Source organism: Eutrema salsugineum, unplaced genomic scaffold, assembly GCF_000478725.1.
Source record: "Eutrema salsugineum unplaced genomic scaffold, Eutsalg1_0 scaffold_16, whole genome shotgun sequence".
Lineage (NCBI taxonomy): Eukaryota > Viridiplantae > Streptophyta > Magnoliopsida > Brassicales > Brassicaceae > Eutrema > Eutrema salsugineum.
The window spans coordinates 6,551,524-6,559,834 of NW_006256858.1; the positions used below are offsets into that span (position 1 = coordinate 6,551,524).

At 41.0% G+C, this 8,311-nt stretch overlaps 1 non-coding gene across 1 annotated transcript; it reads right to left on the bottom strand.

The window, feature by feature from the left end:
* Nucleotides 1-6,032: 6,032 nt before the first annotated feature.
* LOC112087899 lies at nucleotides 6,033-6,139 on the bottom strand. The gene has a single exon (XR_002900306.1). It is a non-coding gene; the product is annotated as a small nucleolar RNA R71 (small nucleolar RNA).
* Between the last annotated feature and the right edge of the window lie 2,172 nt (nucleotides 6,140-8,311).

The window sequence follows — 8,311 nt, forward strand, 5'->3', positions numbered from 1 at the left end:
GGCTGTGCGACTTGGCTGTTCGTGATGGGAAAGACTTGACCAACTCGCACACTTAGCAGATTGCCCATTTGAAGCCGGGTCAGTACCCAGTTTATCCTTGGCTGACCCTGTGATGGGCTTGCGGGCCTAGGGTTGTTTTTTAACAAGCCCGTTGGTCCTCCAAAAGTTTTAAATCTATAAAACCCTAGTGTCTGCAAGTGCACAGATGTACGTTGTAGGACTTAGGGTGTCAATCCACATGGAGGATGTCTTATCTGCGAGAAACAACAAACTGGGAAGTAAGCAAAGTCATAAACCAATAAATGTTTTGGGGTTTTTGGTTAAGAGAATCCTAAGCTAAACCTAATCTAATATTCACAAGAAATAAGATTCAATACAGGATGAATTGTTAAAAGAATATCTCAAGCATATCGACTCAACTAAAGACTCTTAAACTCATAGGTGGCGATTTAGATTTCTCCGGTTTACTCTAATCGATGTATGGTGGCATTTCCAATTAGTTTCCGGGCGATTTATCTTCATTTGTTTCTGAGAATCTGCATGGAACTAGAATAGACATATGTATGATTAACCAACTCTCGTCACCTTAATCAACTAATCACTTAGATCAAGGAATTAACTCTCGCTCTAATGTTAAACTTAAGATTATGCATTAGACATTGAATTCGTCTGCTCACATCTTCTCTATAGGTAGCCTTCGACTCATATAGCGACTATGTTCTTCTGAAGCTAGATACGGATGATTTGATACAACACTCTCGTGGCTCTCATCGATCCTAGGCTCAGAGAATAAGTCATGAATCTACTCTCATGCTTTATGAACAACTTAGAAGAGATGAGATCCATAATATGGTCTAGAACAATAGAAATCTTAATCGATATATATGTGATTGTCGATATCTTCAAACAACTTGACTCTTTGGGACTAATCTACATAATGCAATGAATGCTGAAAGATATAGAAGAATGCAAAAGAATGAAACAGAAAAGTTAATGAAATAGAAGGAGAAAGAACAATGGATCTGGGGAAGAATTCCCATCTCCATCGCCTAACCCTAGAAAACAAAGTTTGGTGGCTCAAAATCTCAATACAGGAGCACACACCCGTTTAGGCTAAACAATGTATTTATAGGTCCTAAGGTCTTCCAGGTCTCATTTAGGGCTTCTCTGGAGAGGAATGGCGAAGTGGGCTTTGATGTTGGGCCATGTGGCTCGTCCTAAGGTCCACCAGGGGTGAGAGTCTTCCAGGGCAGGTATAACATGTGTTTCCCGCGGGTGAGAGTCTTCCGGGACTGGTGAACTGGGTCAACTTGTTCTCCATGTATCTTTTGATTGCACCGTTGGATCTTTGTGATGTAAAGTGCTTTGGAAAGTTGGTTGTCTCCTCTTGATTGTCTCTAATTTGAGCTAGATCAGATGGTGATAAAGTCTTCATTTGAGGTTGAATTTCTGACGGTCTGACTTGGAGCTGAAAAAGTGGATTTCTTCCATTTTGCCATCATTTTCCTAAGTTTCCTGAAAAGAGCCTTGAAACTACAAATACATGGAAATCATAATAATTGTTCATAAAACTGATTTAAACCTTTGAAAAAACATTTGAAATCAATGGTGAAAAGTGGTCAAAATCAGGTGTTATCAACTCCTACAGACTTAAGACTTTGTTTGTCCTCAAAGAAAACAAGATCATATCTGGAAAAATATCATTCAACAGAAATGAGAGGAAACTCAAAAATATCAGCAACCATACTTCTAGACCTTAATTATGGACAATGCATCAATTAGATCAAGTCTAGAAAATTCTCACCAAAATACAAACATAACTAGTCTGCTAACCCATCATGCGAAAATCCACACACTTAGAACTAACTTCCAGTCAACTAGCTGTTAACATTTATTTAAGGTTTCAGTGATTCTCATCAAAAGGACATTAAACAAGGCATTCAAAGTTAGGTATCAAAAGGCTTTTTAATGGTAAGGTTCGATGTGTTTAGGGTTACCTTTTTCTGTAGAGACAGGACATTATGCAAAACAGCAAGAGATGATGGAACTGTAAATGCCCCCACAGTTTCAGTCACGTTCTCCTTGCTTCAAGAATTCTGATCTCCTTTTTTCAGGTTCTCCTTATAGTTCTCCCAGACTTGGATTTTTGACCAGGTTGTGAATCCATAACTCCTTAAGTGAATACTTAATGCCTTGGCTCAAGTGATTTTGGCTCCTAAGACTCTTTTAGGCTTTTGGTTTCCTTTCCTTTCTTTCGTTTTCTATTTTTTCGTTTTTTTTTTTTGGGAAAGAGGAAACTAATTTTTGACTTCGAGTCTTAAAGAGCACAAAATTTACCTTCAGAATGAGCTTTTCTAAGGCATCTAAGATTTCTGGCACACTCCCTGATATGTTCATAATTTGAATCATTTAGGTTGTATAATTCATTCCAAATCATGTTTTATTTCATGCATTTTGGACTTTTAGGTGTTGTTTTAGGGCTTAGGGGTTGCATTAGGTCCCAATGAGTCTTTGCATGGTTTGGAGTGTTTATCAGGTGTATTTGGAGCTATTTGGAGCTGAAAAGGTGAAACCAGGAAAAGAAATGGTGATCAGAGCTTTAAAAATGGTGAAAACAACCTTTTTGAGGTTCTCGGCGATAGCCTGTACTGCAGTAAGCTTTTTCTCGGCGATTTTCATGTACCGCGGGTAGAATTCTTGGCCAAAACACGTACTGGCTGTTCAAGGTTCTCGGCCAAAAATCTTGGATGCAGATACATCTCCAAAATCACGTTACCGGAAGGTCTTTCCGGCCGATTCAGTCTCCGGGGTCTTCAGAAAAGATCAAGATAAATAAGTCCAGATTTCAGAACAGTTAAGATCGATGAATTTGGAGCAGCGAGCTGAAAGATACGGCCACCGGAAAACAGACCTATCTCGCATCCTTTCCGGAGCAACGCCAATACGTGTTAAAGTATGCCAATCCGGGGAACCTTCCAGTCCGATTCAGCTTACAGGGTCTTCATCAAAATTGGAGATGATCAGATCACGGATCCAGAAAAGCTAGAATCATTGGATTTGGAGTTCGTGAGAAGAGAGCTAAGCTCTCCGGAAGACACCTGTCTTGCTACAGTTTCAGGACCGATCCGATGAGTCACAAATATGGCGTGGGACGATGCCTTTCCAATCTGATTTAGTTGCCGATGCCTTCACCAAGATTCAAGGTATTTGAGTGCTTTTTCCAGAACATCTGAGATCATCCAGTTTGGAGCTACGTGCTGAAATATACCGTGTCCGGATTAAACACTGTTCCGGAAGCCTCTCTTTGATCGCTTCAATGCACCGCTCAGATGATCAATTCACGGAACCTTCCACTTCCCAAGCGCTGAAGGTTTCTTCACCAAAATTCGAGATGTTTGAGTGCTCTTTCCAACTCAGCTGGAATCCAGCCATTTGGATCTATATCCTGGAAGTTACGCTCCCCCGTATGCGAAGCGGTCCGAGGAGATTTGAAGTCTGCGAGATGGTTTTGCGACTTGGCTAACTCGCAGCGCCTAAAGGATAAATTCTGGAAATTGAGATGTGTATGGAGATGTGCGGGTAAGGTAATCCTGGGTGAGGTCAAAGGCTCCTGAGCAGGAAAAATGCTAAGTCCACAAGTATGCGACTTGAGCATGCGAGTTGGCTGAGCAGTGAACTGAACTGCACAAACATTCGCTGTTTACAGCGACTTGGGACTAAAGGAGGACCAACTCGCACACTTATTATCTCCAGAATGCGTCTTGGTTGTGCGAGTTGAAGAGAAGAAAGCCTGAACAGCACAAACACTCGCGGTTTACACCTAGATAGGCATGCGGCTGGGGCTGAAGGATTTAAGGTGCACAAGGCTGTTTCTATAGCTGTGCGACTTGGGCCTGCGACTTGGGAAGCACCTGACCATGTCGCACACTTGAGATATGACTCATTTGAAGCCGGGTCAGTACCCAGTTTTTCCTGGGCTGCCCGGTCCGCAAGAGCCACTATATATGTTTTTTAGGGTTTTTTCCAATGGAGAACCTCTTATTCCCTTAAGCTTTTTGCCTCTTTTGTGAAAGAACACCTTTGGAGAGAGATATCTCCCATTTTCTGTCTGATCCAAGAGAGTTAAAGAGTTTTAATCATCTTTCCATCATCATCTATCTTATCCATCTTCATTTCTAATCTCTAATCATGCTTAACTACTCTACTTGCAAAGGTTTAAGAGAGTTAAGTATAATTAGTGAGTAGCCTCTCTTTAAGCATCTAGGTGTGCAGATTTATGGTGCTTAGCTGTAGATTAATGATTGTTTAAGCTTAGATTCTCTTCTCCTTTCCTTAGTGAGCTGATCCTAATGCTAGATCTTTGCACATCACTTGGGTCTAGAATCTGGGTTTTTCATGCACCAAAAGTGTTTGATGAAATGCCTGAATGAAAGCTAACTAAGGATTTATGCATTAATGCCATGATGATGTTTGTTAATTGCATAAATGACATATTAGAGTTGATTCTTAATGCTTGCTTGTTCATATTTCACAAATGGGAATTGGTTTGAAAATGGATTAGTATAGAGATTAATACCTTCATGAGATGATTAGTCTAGCTTTAAACTCTAAGTTGATTGGATTAGAGATCAGTGATTGCTTGCTATGTCTTTCTGTATAAGATTCAGTCTTTCTTTGTTAGAGATTGTTTGGTCACTATTTAGGCTTAGAACATTATGCTTGTTGATTGCTTGGTTATATCTAATGGTTGTTAGACTTGATTAAGTGATTTGCAAAAGGATTTCTATCATGAGAGTGGATTAATCTGATCATGAAGCCTAGACTAAAGAGTAGCCAGTGTTGCATTGTTGTTTTGCATCATTAGTTTGCATTGAAAGCACCCTAATCAATGACCACACCTAGAGGCTTAGTTTTTTCATCTTGTTTATCATCTATCATTTGCTTCTTGTTATAATCATTGCTAGTTTGTTAATCTTGTTTAGTTTCTTGTTTTAATTACTTGTTCAAACCAAACCTCATTTGTTTGCTTGAATTAAGTAACAGATCATAGAGTCTAGTGTCTAGCTTCCACATTCTTGGATTGACACCCCTTATACTACTTTGACAAGGGGATTGATAGCCCTCAAGAGCCTAAAAAACTATTGTCTATCAATTGGCACCTTTGCCAAATTATGGATTGTTTAGCATTAGGCTTTGACCTGTTCTTGAGATCAAGTCTTTTTCTTTTGTTTTACTGACCACTTTGCAAGTTCTGTCTTTTTTTTCAGGTGTATGAACACCAGAGCCAGGTCAAGAAGCTGTGGTCCACCTTTCCCTCTAAACAACAACATCAATCTTTTGGTTCCAAGAAGGAGAAGGGATAGGTGGGGAAGACAGACTGATCAGGCTGATATGGAAAATCAGAGACAGCATGTGGTTGACATTGAGCCGCAGGTTCAAGAGGATCAACAGCCTCAGGTTCAGCAGGGTAATGGAGTTGGTAATGGAGCTGGTCATGGGTTCCATCAGGGTAATGATTAGCAGGATCAGGTGTATCAGCAGCAAGCTTATGTCCAGCAGGGACAGGCTCAAGCTAATTAGCAAAGGCACCAAGCCAATGTGCAGCAAAGACAACCGGTTCACCACCAACAACCCTTCCCAAACCAACCAACGACATATGAGCAGCCACGGGTCTATGTAGGAGAGAATGACAGGGCCAATGCTCATCAGTATGGAGCAGGGATTCAAGCACCACCGGTGCAGAACAACAATTTTGAAGTAAAAGCATCATTATTGAACATGGTCCAAAACTCTAAGTTTCATGGATTGCCAATGGAAGATCCTTTGGAACACTTGGACCAGTTTGATAAAGTTTGTGACTTGACAAAGATAAATGGAGTATCTGAGGACAGCTTCAAGCTCAGATTATTCCCCTTCAGTCTTGGTGACAAAGTACACTAATGGGAGAAGAATCTTCAAGAGACTCCATTCTAACTTGGGAGCAATGCAAGCATGCATTTCTATCTAAGTTCTTCTCAACTTCCAGAACAGCAAAACTGAGAAACCAAATCTCCAGCTTCACTCAACACAGAAATGAGAGTTTTGGTGAAGCATGGGAGAGATTCAGGAGCTACAAAAACCAGTGCCCACACCATGGGTTTAGTGAGGCTTCTCTTCTCAGCATTCTTTATAGAGGGGCTCTTCTGAAGATCAGGAATCAGCTGGATACTGCATCAAATGGAAACTTTCAGGGGAACGAGATTCATGCTGCTTTAGAGCTGGTACAGAATTTGGCAATGTCTAATGACACATATGGTGAGGATTAATATAGGACAAACAGATCAGAGGGTTAAAGTTCAGATCAAAGTCTTGCTAGAGAGGTCAAAGAGATAAGAAGTGAACTTGACAAGCTGAAGATGATTTCTCAAAAACCAATCCATTATATTGGTGAATTTGAGAACATCAGTGAAGAGGGTTTAACACAAGAGGAGCTGAACTACATAGGGAATCAGAACTTTTTTTATAGAAGCCCCAATGTAGCCAATCCAGAAGATCAAGTCTACCCTACCTCTCAAGCTCCACAGAATTTTGTTCCCAAGAACAACTTCCAAGGGTCTTTTCAACCAAAAAATCAGTTTGTTCAGACTCAGGGTTACAGTCAGCAGCAGCAGCCAAAAGCACCACCAGGGTTCAGTCCACCACAGTTTCAGCAGCGGTTCACCAGCAGCAGCAGATGGGGCCAGATATGGTTGGGATTCTACAACAGCTGCTTCAGGGTCAACAAATATTTGCAAGTCAGTATGCATCGATGCACCAAGACATTAAGGAATTGAAGCAAAATCAGGCCTCTAGCTCAAGAAATCAAGGCTCTCTTCCTGGCAAAGCTGTTCAAAACCCCAAAGACTATTGCAATGCAATCTAATCTGATGATGATCACTCAGCTGCTGTTACAGAGATTGAATACCTCCTCTATGGTCACGTCTCTGATGACTTATCATCCACCAATGAGGAAGAATACGCCATTATAGAGGAATTTCTGAACATGTTCTCTGATCTTAATGAGGAGATTGAGAAAGAAGGTGGGGAGGCAGTTTGTTTTGCTAGGAACAAGAAGTTTTCTGATGGTACTGAAGATAAGGGGCTGAGAACAGATCAAGAAACTCCCCATGATAGAACCTCCAGCCTGGATTCATCAATAATGAAGCCCACCTCACTTCCCAAGCTGGGTAATCTCGGGAAGTTTACCATCTCTTGCACTCTTGGAAATTTTAGAGTTGAAAATGCTTTGTGTGATTCAGGCTCAAGTGTGAGTATAATGTCTAAGGACATGATGGAGAAGTTAAGGGTCAAGTCTCTAGAGTCCTACCCTTCTTCTATCACCTTTGGAGATTCCTTCTCCAAGAAACCATATGGGCTCTTAGAAGACTATCCACTACAGGTTGGTGAATGTATCATCCCCACTGATTTTGTAATCATGAAAATGAAGAATACGAAGGAGCTCCCCCTTTTCCTTGGAACTTCATTTCTCAACACCACTGGTGCAATGATTGACTTTGATACTCAAAGAGTGGTGCTTTCAAAGGTGGATAAGGATGTCTCTTACCCTGTTATACCTTCTCGGGCTGAATTTTGTGGATCAGTTGTTCAAGAGATAGAACCGCCTAAGGTACTTGAGATGAAGTGTGTGGGCACTGCTGGAATTCTAGGTGGATCCCAATCTCTTTCAGGTTTGGAAAAGGAGATAGACCCTCACCCCAATGGTTATAAGTATGAGAATGGAGGGGCATTGATCAGAGAAGAAGACATCTTGCTCTCATGGTCTCCTACACTTGATGATCTAAAGATGATGAACACCATGAATGATCACTCAACATCAACAGACAAGAGCATTGAACCTGATCCTTCTTCTCAAGACTTTACTCTGACTCCTTGGGCTGATGATGATGGATCTCTGAAGTATGAGTTGGATTGCAATGGGAAATCAGGACTGTTTGCTGAGGTCAAGGCAGGTCTAACAAAGGCAATACTTGATAAGGACCCAGATGGTATTCAGGAGCTGGTAAACAAAGGCCTCAAGATGGGACATCAAGGACAAGGGTCTAATGGTTATCAAAGGCAGCCAACCTCAGCTTTTATGCTCAAGACCATTGAGATGCTAAAGAGCATCAGTGCTTCTCCTCACCCCAACTAAGAACAATTTTTGCAAAGTTAAACTTAGTGACTTTAAACAAAGTGCTCTTGGGAGAAACCCAAGCTTATCCTTGTATATAATCCTTGTAATCTTTTCTTTCTTTCTTTTTATGTTTTAGGATCTTTGATGGGTTTTGTGAGA